Source organism: Neofelis nebulosa, chromosome 7, assembly GCF_028018385.1.
Source record: "Neofelis nebulosa isolate mNeoNeb1 chromosome 7, mNeoNeb1.pri, whole genome shotgun sequence".
Lineage (NCBI taxonomy): Eukaryota > Metazoa > Chordata > Mammalia > Carnivora > Felidae > Neofelis > Neofelis nebulosa.
Genome location: NC_080788.1, coordinates 65962318 through 65978026, shown reverse-complemented (window position 1 = coordinate 65978026; position 15709 = coordinate 65962318). Strand labels below are relative to the sequence as shown.

General features: G+C 35.4%; 1 long non-coding RNA gene across 1 annotated transcript in view; it reads right to left on the bottom strand.

The window, feature by feature from the left end:
• Positions 1 to 14672, bottom strand: part of LOC131516781 (uncharacterized) — a 224919-nt gene extending 210247 nt beyond the window's left edge. The window contains exon 1 of the long non-coding RNA XR_009264236.1: positions 14616 to 14672. This is a non-coding gene — a long non-coding RNA (uncharacterized LOC131516781). The remainder of the gene's footprint in view (positions 1 to 14615) is intronic.
• Between the last annotated feature and the right edge of the window lie 1037 nt (positions 14673 to 15709).

Below are 15709 nucleotides of genomic sequence, written 5' to 3'. Positions count from 1 at the left end.
CATGGTATGATCTCAATCTTTTTGTATCTGTTGAGGGCAGATTTGTGACCCAGTATGTACTCTATGCTGAAGAATGTTCCATGTGCAATTGAGAAGAATGTGTATTCTGCTGCTTTAGGATGAAATGTTCTGAATATATACTAAATCCATCTGGTCCAGTGTGTCATTCAAAGCCATTGTTTCCTTGTTGATATTCTCAGATGATCTGTCCTTTGTTGTAAGTGGGATATTAAAGTCCCCTACTATTATGGTATTATCATCAAGAAGTTTCTTTATGTTTGTTATTTATATACTTAAGTGTTCCACGTTGGGGTTGTAAATATTTGCAATTTTCAGATCTTCTTCATGAATAGACCCTTTAATTATAATATACTCCTTCATCTCTTATTACATTCTTTGTTTTAAAATCTAGTTTGTCTGATATAAGTGGCTACTCTGGCTTAATTCTGACCTCCATTAGCATGATAGATGGTTCTCCATCCCCTCAATTTCAATCTGCAGGTGTGTTTAGTTCTAAAAGGAGTCTCTTGTAGGCAGGATATAGATGGATCTTGGTATTTTATCCATTCTGATACCCTATGTCTTTTGATTGGAGCATTTAGTCCATTTACATTCAGAGTGATGACTGCAAGATATGGATTTAGTGATTATGTCGCCCATAGATTTGGTGTTTCTTGTGATGTTCTCTGATCCTCTGTAGTGTTTGTTGCTTTGGTCTTTATTTTTTTCCTCCACTCAAAGAGTCCCCCTTAAAATTTCTTGCAGGGCTGCTTAATGGTCACAAACTCCTTTACTTTTTATTTGTCTGGGAAACTCTTTATCTCTCCTTTTATTCTGAATGACAGCCTTGCTGGATAAAGAATTCTTGGCTGCATATTTTTCCAATTCAGCACATTGAATATTGCCTGCCACTCTCTTCTGGACTGCCAAGTTTTGGTAGACAGATCCGCTGCTAACCTTATGTAAATACTAAGTAAGTTTTTATGTAAGTTCCTACCCTTGTAAATTAAGGACCTTTTGTCCTTAGCTGCTTTTGAATTCTCTCTTTACAGCTCTGTATTTTGCAACTTTCACTATGATGTGTTGTGGTATTGACCTGTTTTTGTTGATTTTGAAGGGAGTTCTCTGTGCCTCTTGGACTTAAATGCCTGTTACCTTCCCCATATTAGGGGATTATCTCAGCTATAATTTGTTCAAATAAACCTTCTCCCCCTTTTCCCCCTCTCTTCTTCTTCTGGGATCCCTATGATATGGGTATTGTTTTGTTTTATGGAATCACTAAGTTCTCTAAGTCTGCCCTGGTGATCTAATAGTTTTCTTTCTCTCTTCTTTGTAGCTACATTATTTGCCATAATTTTATCTTCTATATCACCAAATCCCTTCCTTTGCTTCTTCAATTCTGTGACTGTATCAAGTTGGTTTTGCATCTCAGTTATAGCAATTTTTTAGGTCTTTGATATCTAAAGCAAGGGTTTCTCTGGTGTCTTCTAAACTTTTTTTCAAGCCCACATAGTAGCCTTATAACTTTTGTTCTAAATTCTTGTTCAGATATATTGCTATATCTGTTTTGAGTAGGTCTCTGGCTGTGATTTCTCCCTAAACTTTCTTTTGGGGAAAATTCATCCATCTTGTCATTGGACTACATTTATGTCTTTTGTGTGTTTTAAAAGCTTGTTACGAGGGCGCCTGTGTGGCTCAGTCGGTTAAGTGTCTGACTTTGGCTCAGGTTGCAATTTGTGGGTTTGAATCCCACGTCAGGCTCTGTGCTGACAGCTCAGAGATCCTGGAACCTTCTTTGGATTCTGCATCTTCCCCTCTCTGTCTCTCTCTCTCTCTCACAAATAAAACATTAACAATTTAAAAAAATAAAAAATAAAAGCTTGTTATGTTTCCTGCACCTGAGAGTATTGCTATATTAAAAAGGGGTCATGCTCTGTTCAAGGCCTGGAACTCCAAGAAGTATTTCTGGGGTATGCTGTGTGCACTCTGCTTTGTGGTCTGGCTGCCCTTTCTGACTGGACAGTCCTCTTCAGAGTTTCTTCTTGCTTGAAGTGGGGAGTGTTTGCACCTGTAACTAGGTGCACTTTGACCTGTTTGTTGAAGTAAGCCTCACACCTGCTACGCTGTCCCCTTGCAACTGTGGAGCTCCTTCTGCCACTCCACAGATCAATTTCCTGGGTGTTCCAAGCGACCTGACTTCAATACAGCTGTGTTTGAAGGACAAGGAAAGCTTAGGGTCCCCCTACTTCTCTGCCACCTTAACTCCTCTCCAGGTGAAGCCTCTTAAAAGCAAGATTAGGCCTTCTCTAGATTAGAGAGATTCGCCTACTGGCCTGAAAAGTAACTTTCATGTAGCGAGAGACCTGTGGCAGAGTCACAGGCAAAGAACTGGGAATGACCTTTTGGACCTGAGAGTGGCCCCTAGCCAGCAAGAGAAAGAGCTTAATCCTAAAGCTACAAAGAACAGAATTCTGCCAAAAATAATATGCACCTAAAAGAGACTCCTGCACTCTAGAAAGGGTCTGAGCTTGTTTGATCCCTTGATTGTAGCCCGTGAGATTTCTGACACACAGAAACAGTGAGATAATAAATGCATGTTTTCTGAACCTGCTAAGTTTGTGGATATTTGTTACATAACAGGAAAAAACTAATACAAAATCCACCTTTTTCTAACCTTCCAACAGGTTATTCACATAATGGTTCAGGAGTAGATACTGTCTACTGGTTTAAGAGTCAAAAAAGAATGTGACTGGAATAAAATGATTTCAGCAAGTAAGGCATTTGAACCAGCTCAAACTTTTCAAACATTAGGCAGAAGTTAGTAGAGTAAGTTAGTTAGAATGCAATGTCAGGGCAGGGAAATATTTTTTTTTAAAGGAGAAGAAACTTCATTCCAATTCCATTAACAAACCACTCACCTTTAGCAATAACTAAACCAGTCCAAATTGTAGTGGGTCTTAATTAAAGAGACAGTAACTTGACCACTATCCTAATAAAGCAGTCAAAGTGTTAGGACACAATTTAATTGGAAGAAATGACTATGTTTACCAGCATAAATAATGTAAACAATCTCAAGGAACTCATTATAAGAGACTGGAAACCCTTCAGAGGGTTAATAATAAATTTAAATGTCAATCCTTGAGTTTGGTTGGCTATATGACTTATTCTAGAGTCAGTCCCAGTCATTTATGGGTTCCAAATATGATATTAGGACTTAATATGTAAATATAAAGAAGTTGTAAACTTTGAAAAAGAGGAAAATTAGTTTGAGAATTACCATAATGGCCTCTTACTTGAAACCTGTATATAATGAAATGAATTAAGTAAAAGTGGCACATAATTACACATTTTTTAGGTGTGAGCCCATGATAAAGAAGAGGAAATCTCTATTTCTTTTTAATACAGAAAGTTAAAATCGTCAACCAGCAAAGCAAAGTTGTACTGCGTTGAATTTCTTATCATCCTTGAAGAAATTTACCTGGGCTCACCTACGAAGAAAGGCACGCTAAAGACTGAGACACAAAAATGACTTCCGGAAAACTGCTAAGAAATGAAAAAGTACCAATGAGCCACATACTTTATTCCTTGTGAGCCAAGAACACATTAGTCATTTCAGAGAATTTATGTGAATAGATTTCATTCATGAGGACTTGAAAATTTAAATGTGAATGTCTGTGTCTGTGTGTGTATATTGGTAGATGTGTATTTGAATATTTTCATGTGAGTGTGTAAATATGAATGGAAAGACAGAAAGGACATAGAAAGAAATTCACCCAAGATTCTTTGCTTCTTACCTAAATGGATTTAAAAGCTGTGTCAACCACATTCTTACCAGCACACACACACACACACACAAAAACTAAAAAACAAAAACAACTGATTTGTAGTTTTATATGAGTAGATCATTTAGTGTAAAGGTTGTATTTCAAAGTCTCCTAACTGTTCTCCTTTATTCCCAATCCAGGTAAACTTAAAAAAAAATTCTTAAGGCTATCAACCTTAGCTAGCAAAGATATGAGACTAACAGTAAATACGTGAACTCCATTTTCTGACTATCTAAAGTTTGAGTACTGGTCTGATATATCCACAGTGTTGATGGGACAGTGTGGATATCCTTTTTTTTAATGTTTGTTTATTTATGTTGAGAGAGAGAGAGAGGGAACACAAGAGAGGGCAGAGGGAGAAGGAGAAAGAGAGAGAGAGAGGGAGGGAGGGAGGTAGAGAATTTTAAGCAGGCTCCACACTCAGCACAGAGCCTGACACAGGGCACAATCCCATAAACCATGAAATCATGTCCTGAGCCAAAATCAAGACTTGGATGCTTAACTGACAGAGCCACCCAGGTATCCCTGTGGATATCTTTGATAGCTATTACTCATGAGCCTGTCATCATTCTAAATTTTTGTATTTGGAGGAACATGAAAAAATAATTTCCATCAATGTTGAGCAAATAATATACATGGCTTCTCTGGCTGATCAAATGAAAGTTAAGTTAAATCTCCTCCACCAGGGTAAAATCTAATTTTCCTATTGTAAGGGAATAGTTTTGGGAATATAAACAGGAGATTAGCACTACTTTCATCATCACTTTTTTCTATTCCACAGTAACTAACTTAATTTAAAATTGTTTTACTATTCAAGTATACATGTTCATTGTAGAAAAATTAGAAAATACAGAAAGTAAAAAGAACAAAATTAAAAGCATCCATAGCCTTCTACCTATTTTAGCTTTCTACTACCTATAAAAGTATCTAAAGCCTTCCCTTTATCTAAGCAAAATATGTGTGTGTGTGTATATGTGTGTATACGTATATATATGTATATGTATATATGTATGTATATACATGTGTGTATATGTAATATATATGCATATATGTAATTATATATACATGTATATATAATGTGTACCATGTATACATGTATACACATGTATGTATAATTACATACACACATATACATACATATATACATACATGTATAGCCTTTAAAAATACAATAGCTTGGGGTGCCTGGGTGGCTCAGTCAGTAAAGCGTCCGACTTCCGCTCAGGTCATGATCTTGCGGTTTGTGAGTTCAAGCCCTGCATCAGGCTCTGTGCTTATAGCTCGGAGCCTGGAGCCTGCTTCAGATTCTGTGTCTCCCCTTCTCTCTGCCCATCCCATGCTCATGCTGTATGTCTCTGTTTCTCAATAATAAATAAAATTAAAAAAAAATTAAAAATACAATAGCTAACATAAAACTTAAATGGAAATTCCTGTGGGTAGCTAAATCACTCTGGGTTTTACAGCAACATAAGTTGGAGGGTGTAGCCAAGAGCCCCCCTGGGTCCTCTAAATTGCAGAGGGAAGCCCATGATATAGAGTAGGATACGGTGATATTTATCAACAATAATGTCTATATTTTCATAGATCCTAGCAATAAATACTTGTCACATATTTAATAGGTTAAATTTGTATTACAATATATGGATATGATACATATACACCTTGCTTCAGGGTGTAACTGCATTTCAGCATGGAACAGCAAGCTAATAAAAACTGTAGCAAGAAACAGTTTTACGACCCTCCATTGACTTGTGTTTTACATTATGTTATCTTATGGCAGACATCTGAATTAAAGGTTAACACACTATTTAACGGTGTCTGAATGAATGTACAGTGCATGAATACATGCTTCTTGAAATTTTTTATCAGTTTTGATACTACACATGCTTTGTGATTTGGGTTAAGACATGACTTTAAGTGGGTGATGGCTCCTGCTTGACTCTTTTGAGTAATAGGAAATAACACATTTTGTTAGGATTCCTTCAATTAAGTGCATATCCACCATTAAAGCAATCTGTCATTATTTTAGCAATGTCATTAACATCTACAATATAATTCACAGGGGCTTTGTTCTTCTTTCAAAATTAGTAGCACATGCATTTATATAGAAAGCTTGAAATACAAAAACAAATTTAAGCAGCTTTCAACTCCAAGCTATACAAATATTTTTAAATGGATTACATAGAAGGTATGACTTTACTAAGAAAGAAAAGCCCACAGAAATTATATATCCATTAACATGGATTAATGATATAAAATATGAATTACTTTTCTTTCTAATGTGACAAATCAAGAAATACAGTTTAGTGTACTACTAAACGTACTTGGCCTAATGAAAATAATTTAAATTACTGGGCTACTGAAAGTAAAAATCAGTATATAAAATTTATGATTTTTATATATAAATATTATCAGTCTTTAGAAATATCTTGGAAAAATTTTAATGCATAACAATAATGTATTAAGTGCTTAATAAAAAAGATAAAATTTTATTAGCAAATTTACATGGCAACAGTCAACTTTAAATTGCTAAAATACATCTTATTTACTCCTGTGGATTCAGTAAATAGGTTAAGATTCAATTACATATAATGCAAGGAGAAAGTTGAAGTTTACAAAACAGAGTAGAGGTTCGGCTACAATAGAAGTATATTTTTCTATAGGATGCCTGCGTGGCTCAGCTGGTTACACATCTGACTCTTGGTTTCGGCTCAGGTCATGATCTCATTGCTTCGTGAGTTTGAGCCCCGTGTCTGGCTCTGCGCTGACAGTGTGGAGCCTGCTTGGAACACTGTCTCACCCATTCTCTCTACCCCTTCCCCACTCATGCTGTTTCTGTCTCTCTCAAAAATCAATAAATAAACTTAAAAAAAGAGTATATTTCTCTATATTCAGAATATATATACATATATACATATGTTCTATATATTTGTATATATAAAAAGTATATACTGTTGTATAAATATGAACTATAAAGTGATATTTATTTCCTGTTACCTAAAATTATTGACATGTATAAAAGCTTTCTTTGACAAAATTTTCATCTCTTGTCCACCTCAATGGGCTGTAGACCTGGGGAGACAAAGGAACTGAGAAAAAGAGACGACAGTATAGTAAGGCACAGGGGACCATGAGATACCGAGGTTTATTGTACATCTTCTTATACACGTTTTCAGGAAAAACAGATAAGCAATGATTAACAACAGAAGCTAGCAAAGCATGTCAACAATGTACATCTGATCCAGCTATCATAAGTATATTGCATACGAGAGCAGCCTTACAGATACTTATGCTCCGATAAGAATCTTTACAATAGAAGCAAAGACAAAGAAGGGAGTGGGTGCACTGTGCTATATACAGCTGGCTTCCTTTAAGCAAAACATCCCTATCTACGTAGTAAAGAACAGACCACACTTCCCGAGGGCAATTCACTCAAGTCCTTTCAGGTGATTTTTAACCTTAGGATCTTGAGTTTTCTCAGAGATCTTGGAGCCTGAATGAATATGCGCCTGTGGTCATTGTGGTGTTCTTGTTCCCACAATCACTGATAGTTAGGTTGCAAGTAAAATATCAAATGGAACTTAACGAGAAGCATAGAGACATTATAATCATTTCGTAGACCATAGAAATCTCTGGACTTGACCTGCTCTCTCTTGCAATGGCTCTTAGAATAATCTAGTACACGTTATAGATAGTTGGAGTCATGTCTTTTCTCCCTCAACAGAGTAAAAATTCTTTAAAGTAAGGATTACTATCCTGTGTCTTCCCAAAATTCTCACAGACTTTAGCCCAGCACTTTGCATGTTACAAATATTAAATTAATAAATGTCCTCCAATTATCTTAAATATGACATCCAAAATAATGCACTGCCATGACCTCGATAGCTCTTTTTCCTCAAGATTCCTCATCTCAGCAAAATTTCCAACCATCTACCCTCTCAAGCAAAACACAGGGAGTTATCCACAGTTCTGTCTATAGTCTCAAATTCAGTCCAAATCCTACTTCAAATCCTGTATTTCTCAAATCTGTCTTTTTTTTATGTTTCCACTACCCCATTTCTTGCTAAGCCCTCTTTTTCTTAGCATCCATCCCAACATGGTTATGCAATACCTTTCTGATTTTAACACTTGCAGTATATTTGAGTTCTATTTCCTGGGTGCAAAAACATAATCTTCTGTGATACTGAGGTAAGTTTGGTTCAGTCCATTGAGAATTTGTGAGCATTTCCCAAATTTGTCCCATAGTAACCAAGCTGCAACCTCCTTCAGCTCTCATTTCTCCCCAGAGTTTTGCCTTTTTCGTAATTTTGCCCATCAGGAGTGACTCACCATTTGTTTGTGGTAAAACAAAAATTCTTAATGTTGCTTAAAGGATAAACCCAAGGAGGTGCCCAGATATCTCAGTCGGTTGAGCGCTAACTACGGCTCAGGTCATGATCTTGCAGTTCACAAGTTTGAGCCCCGCCTGGAGCCTCAGAGCCTGGAACCTCCTTCAGATTCTGTGTCTCCCTCTCTCTCTGTCCCTCCCCTGCTAGTACTCTATTTCTCTCTCAAAAATAAATACAAAACATTATTTGAAAAAAGGATAAACCCGAGACATTAAACATATACTGTATTAGATTAGGGCCAACAAGCACTTATGTGGAAATAAAATGCTACATAGACAGACAAGGATCAAATTTAAAGGATTACCAAGAGAGATCAAATCTGTGCTTTTTCTTCTTTGGGAGTTTTTAAGATACAGTGATAAATTTCTTGAAAACCACTTCTCTTAAAAGTTAGTGGTCTAAATTCAAATGAAGCTAATTATTTTACTTCATCTTCTGTACCAAATCTTTTTTCCCCTAAAATAACCACCTTAGAGAACAAAAATACTGTCCCAATGGTGAATTATTATAGTGTACTAAACTGAGTTCATTGCTTCTGAGGCTCTTTCATGTAACATCCACATAATCAACACAAGATAAGTAAGTATATATCAAATTGCCTCTCCTGTGGAGAAAGATATAGTACATGGCAAAAGAAATTTTACCCTACAAATCTCATGATAAACAAATTCCCAATTTATTTTTTCATTCAACCAACGCATATTTTCTAAGCCCTTACTGGTGAAAGCCAATGGGCCATACATGGCCTACTTCCTCACACTTGATTTTCGATGCCTCATCAGGGTACAGAATTAGGTTCTCAAGCAAGGATAAAGGCAATCAACATATGGTATATAGTAATCATTTTGACATTACACAGGATTCATGTGGAGATACCCAGATAACAAGATAGCTATAATGGAAATATCATACCGTTTGGAATCAGAAGACCACAATCTAAACCATATGTTAGATTCACACTATTTTAACTTTTTAAAATCATCTAAACCATCTGCCCTGAATTTTTTTCCATTGAGTAAGCACTAAGCATTCCATTGAGGAAGGATTAAGTAAGATAATAGGTAGTTATTTGATACCTGCATGATATTCTGCATAATTGTTGCATTAGTCCTCACAATAATCTTAGAAGGCAGATACTGTTATTTTAATTTTATGGATAGGGAATCAGAAATACAGGGCGGAGAAGGAGGTACCACAGGCCAATTAATTAGTAAACAAGAGAATCTAGATGTAAACCAAGGTGGTGGTTTGACTTTAAAGTTAACACACTTTACTACAAAACATACTGTTTTCTTTATTAGATCATTATGAAGAATAAATAAGATAAATAAAAAACATGTCTTACAAAGCCTAACATACTATGTGAATTTAATGAAAATTGCTTATTGCTATTATTAGTCTATTACTAATCTGTTAAAGTTCTAATGTATTTCAGAGATTGTCACAATCTTGCTTATATTAGCAAACCAGAGAAGCGGGAAAGTTCCTCCCATATCCTTCCTGATTAAATGAAGAAAGAGTAGAAGCAAGAAAGGAAAATCCTATTACTACTCTCAGGCACTTTCACATAATATCTAATTAAACCCGAAAACACTCCCATGACTTAGGCATTCTTACCCCACTATAAGATAAGGAATATATGATCCAGAAAAATAAAAGAAATTTCCTGTTTCCAATACACAGGAGGATGGATTTAAGCTCATATTCACCTGATTTAAGAGCCCAGTTCTTTCTGCCATATCACACTTTCTTAGAAGACAGGGGATGAGGTATCTTCACTATCTCTAAGATAATAATAACCCAGCTTACTATGTTTAGCATTTACTATAAATACATGTTTGAAGAATCTTTTCACTTGCTTAACAAAGAAAATGTCCTTATCTGGAGTTAAATCATGGATCTCTACTTCATTTATAACTTCTAGGAAACAATAGAAATTTGTGCCCCATTAGAATATTCAAATTAAAGTATAAAACCTTTTTCAAATGGCTAAAGGAAAAATTAAGATTAATGGAATCATTTATAAATCAGAAGACCATATATATAGCAGACCATATAACTGCATTCTCATACTTTGCTGACTTAAAGATCAGTAATTTTCTTATCTTGAGATTAAAGTTTATGTGTATAAACTAGTTCCATTCACAGTTTTTAAGTTCCACTAAATTGAGAGAATGAGAAATTAAAATAGACATATATTTTTTCACTGTTACAAAACATACATACTTTTTTTTTACTATTACCTATACAGTTTTATTAGGTTCACTGTTTTTGTTAACTCACTGACTTTGAATGCAAACCTGTTGGTTGAAAAAAATTTCTACAATTAGCTTTAAATTAAGTTTTTCTTTCCATTTATACAGGTAATACCTGCCAATCTGCTTAAGCAGTTATTCACCTATTTACTATATATTCAATTTTTTCTCATTCATTTGAAAATCATTTTTGAACATCTGATATGGACTGGCCCCTCAGACTGAGGTACAAGAGATGTGGAAGAATGTAGCAGACTTGATCTCTGCCATCCAAAGTTCACTGTCTAGTCTTGGGAGTTCAACTGAAAGAAGAGGATTATACAAGTAATATCAACATTATGTAACCAATATTTTCATAGAAGGTACTGGTTGCTATGTGAGTACTTGACAGGGAACCTAACTTAGTCTAAGGAGTCAAGTAAACCTTCTGGAAGTTGGAGCGTAACATCTAAGGGCTAAAAAAAGAATAGAAGGGTGAGAGAAAATGATGTGGAGTAGGCGGTACTCCAGAGAGAATAACCAAATTGCATATGGTCTGGTTTCCCACAGTGGCCATGATAGATACCATTCATTAGGCCCTATCTTTTAAAGAATAATCTATGCCTGCAGAAAAAGTATTTTTTGGACTTCAGTAGAAATACCATAGTAAGTACAGAAGCCATGTGTGAACAGCATTCTGAACCATGATTCTACAATATATGGTCTTAAACTAGGATTGAGCATAACTGTCAATACCAAGTGATATATTATCACCTTTAGATAATCAGGCATCATGTTCTATTAATTGGCATGCCAAGTACTTGATAGCACCAGATATTATGGTTAATGCAAATGATTATTTTTCCTGTGAGTTTAATTAAGAGTCCCCATATTGATGTAATTAAAACCGCAGTGGCATTTGAAATGCATCACCTAAATAAAGTACCATAAGATTTACTCTATTAAGATTTGTAAGAGATCTCAGTAATTGCAATTTGCATTATTTTCTTTCACATATGTATTTCTCTGAAGAAATCAGTCACTGCATATATGTATGGCCATATTATCATCAAGTATTTCATTATTTTCATGGACAAAATTGTTCACTAATAGCACATCAACATTAGATGTAGGAACAAATGTTTTTTCAATATTTAAATTTAGGAGTTCTCATTGCCCATTATCTATCTATTAAGAATTACAAGTTCCAGTTTAACAGAGAATTCCATGTTAATCGCATGCTTTATAATGAGACTGTTTGTTATTCCTAGCCTGCAACACACTTGATTAAAACCTTCAGTGTACTCACCAAGCTGATATTTTTTACCTACTGCCTTCACCTCTGGTACAGTGTAATTTTCAAAAAGCAAAATGAAGAAGAGTATCATTTATTGTTAACTTTTTCTATAGATACCCTGTGTGCTTGTAACTCTCTGACATGTACAGGTAGCTCACACAGGACAAAGAAAACATCACCCGTAACAAAGGAGCCATTTATATCTCTGCAATCCAAATCAGATCCTGCCCCAATGGCACCCTAGACTACATGTACACATATGGAAAATTGTCAATTCAGTAATGGCAGGTAATTTCCATTCTATTTAGGAAACTGAGGCTTAAAATGGTTAAACAATGGTGGTGTATGATTTAAACCCAAACAAATGATCCAAACTCTGCAATAATAATCTACATGCTACTAACTCTCAGGTGTTAAAAAAGAAAAGAATTTCTTTAATTAAACGTTACTTGATTTTTTCATGGGTAACAAATATAAATAAATAAGCATAGTAAGTCCCCCAAATACTGTCTTGAGTCCTATAAGTTCTAACCATCTCCCACCCATATTTCCAGAAAGGAAAAAAAAAAGGAAATCCAAATAGTAACTTTGAAACACTGCATTTTACCTCTGCTTACTAAAACTCTAGCAGTAAAGAAATATTTGCATCATAATATTATGGAAATATAGTAAACATAACATAGGGTCGTTTTACTGGAGAAGCAGTTTTTTCAAAGCAAACAGGGAGGAAAGAACAGATGTATAATAAAATGAAACCACCACATGAAACTTTATTTGTTCCTATTGTGATCGCCCACATGGTGTGGTACAAGAATATGTAACTACTCCCTGTTCTGGTTACTTCTGAGCATATCACTATACAAAATTATTATATCCAGTGGCTATTCATAATGTAGAGAATGAATATTTTATTCACAGAAAGCAGATGAAGATTTCAGTCCTGAACTTTTAATTTTTTCTTTGTGTGTATCTATGACTACTCAAAAGCTCAATCATAATTTCTGAGGCACACTTCCAAATCTTTTTCACATCTATGAAGTAAGTTTATCTTCAGGCCTCTGAGAAGTAATTAAGATTACTCCTACTTTACAAATAGGGAAACAGGGTCATAGATCAATGTAACTTACTTAAGTGAACAGACTTGCAACAAGATGGTACCTTAAAAATGATTAACTGCCTTCTTTTCAAAACTATCATTGAAATGGCTATCCATGTACAAAAAGAGAGAGCCTATATCAGCATTGGATACTGTCCATGGGAACATCATGCATTAGAATTCCTTAGTGGTCTGCTACTGCAGACATTACTAGAATGAAGGACCGGCTCAACCCATTATCACTCTGGAGCATCTAAAAAGTGAGTACACGGAATCCCAGCATAAATCCATAAACACCTTCTAATTTGATTGGGTGAGGATAACTAGAGGCCACTGTGAGCAGGGATCACACGACAAGTCTTTTTCTCCTACGGTACCCATCCCAGAATGAAAGAACTGCCACAGCTAAATCCTGCCAAAGACAGCTACGGTGAGTTTAAAACATAGCCCCCCAGGGCACCTGCAGGCTCAGTCGATAAAGCATCCCACTCTTGATTTCTGCTTAGGTCATGATCTCAGAATTCATGAGATCTGCTGCTTGGGATTCTCTCTTCCTCTCTCTCTTCCCTTCCTCCCGCTCATATATGTGAGGCAAGAATGCTTGTTCAAGGGGACCAAAGACCCTCATGGAACCATGAGGCCAGGGAATAGCACTTTGTCCCCCGATATACATATCCTAGGCAACATAGATTGAAAAGATCTGTATTTTGTTATGTTTCCTTGGAACTACATAATAGGGGGGAAATTCATACATTCATTCCAGAATAAAACAAACAAAAAACTACATTATCTCTAAAAGGAAAAAAAAATCATATTGTCTTCAGTTATTTCTCTAACACAAACTTTCCAGGACAAAACGGAGCATGAGCTACAGTTTTGAGAGAGAGACATTTCTCTCAAACATTTAAAAAAACGAATAAAACATAGCCTCCATAACATTTTGCAATTGTTTTATTTAAATGATGACATATTTTTTCCCCTTCATATTGATCTACCTTTCAAAACATCTGCATATTTTCATATGCCAAGAGATGTTTCTTGTTTTGTTTTTCCTATTTGTTTCGGGTGCCTCTATGTTTGATAATATCGGGATATTGGGTAAATTTTGTCTGAAAAGTGTGATTCTATGTTTAACTGTGCCTTTGAGGTCCAGAAGGAGAAGTAAGGAGAAAGTTAATAGTTAGCTATAGTTTTACTTTGTCGGATCAGAAATTCCGATAACCCAAAGGGAAACATCCTAGAACTGAATTTGAGTATTGCCCCCATTTTGGGGAGGGAGGGTGTGTTGTTATAGTTACCTTCTGCTAGGTAAGGAAAATAAAAGGCAGATAAAATACACACACACACACACACACACACACACACACACACACACACACACCCCAAAGCAATCATTGGGATTTTAAATGAAATTTCTAAATTTAAGAGAAACAGAAAATAGAGGAGAAAATAAGTAAGGAGAAGAAGGAAGAAGATAAATTTTCTGGGCTGAAGAAAGATACACCTGGGGACTGAAGGATACCAAATATATAAATACCAATACCAAATATTTAAGCTTTGGATGGAAGGGACCACAAACAATCACAAAGAAGGAAGAACCGGGTAAGGAGAGATAAAAATATCAGTTGGTTAATAAGTCTGAATGGAGAACCTGACTTAAATCTGAGGCTGCAGCAGCATTCCCAATGGATTAATCATGAATCAGACAGATACACCCATATAGTCACTAGCACAGCAGTGTGACTGCAGGACTCCAACACAGGGGTTTACACTTACCACAGGGGTGAGAGAACACCGGACATATATCCTTTCTGTAGGCAGGATGTACTAAAAAGAGAGAGAGAGAAATGTTCAGAAGGATCTCACCATCATTTGCCAAACTCACAAATCAAACAAGTAACTCCTTGGAGGGAATGTACAAAATGGGAAGAATGCTGACTTGAGGGGACCAAAGACCCACATGGAACCATGAGGCCAGGGAATAATGCTTCCTTCCCACATATAAACATATCCTAGGCAATACAGACTGAAAAGATACATATATTTTTTAATATTTTCTTGGAATCACACAATAGGGAGGAATTTCATCCATCCATTCCAGCAAAAAATAAACAAAACACATTAATCTCTAAAAGGAAAAAAAGAATAATCAAGTTGTCCTCAGGTTTTTTTTCTCTCTGTAACATGAACTTTCCAGGACAAAATGAAGCAATAGCTACAGAGTTTTAAAAAATAAAATGACACTAAGCCAAGAACTAACAGAAGTATATTGCCAGGCATATTATAAGAATAAAATAAATATGTTGCCAAAAACACAGAGCTCAGAAACCTGCCACCCACATTATAGTCCTTAAAAATTATCCAAAGCCATCTTCCAGCTGATGGAGAAGTGGATCTAACACACTTTAAAATATGAGCTGTTATATTATAAAGGGACAGTGGTAATACTCAAAAATATTATATCACAGCATTGCTTGACTATTTCTTATACATATGTCCATCAAATTTCATGCAAATGTCATAATATTAAATATTGAAAAAGAAAATACATGTTCTAAAAATGAACAATAACCTGAATTTTGAAATTCAGAATTATACTACAATGAGCTGGAAATTTCAACATGGTAGGTATGTGGGGAGGAAGCAACTAAAGTACAAGTACCTGAATTTTTCATTTTCTTGAAATCACTAGAAATTCCTTCATTTTTAATTTAATAATTAGAAAAATGTATTTAATATATTAAAGAATACTAGTAAATATATCTTCCTTCCATATTTCAATGGACCAACAAAATAAAACAAATTAAAATATCTGAATATTGACACTCCTGGGTGGCTCAGTCAAGTGAGCATCCAACTCTTGATTTTGG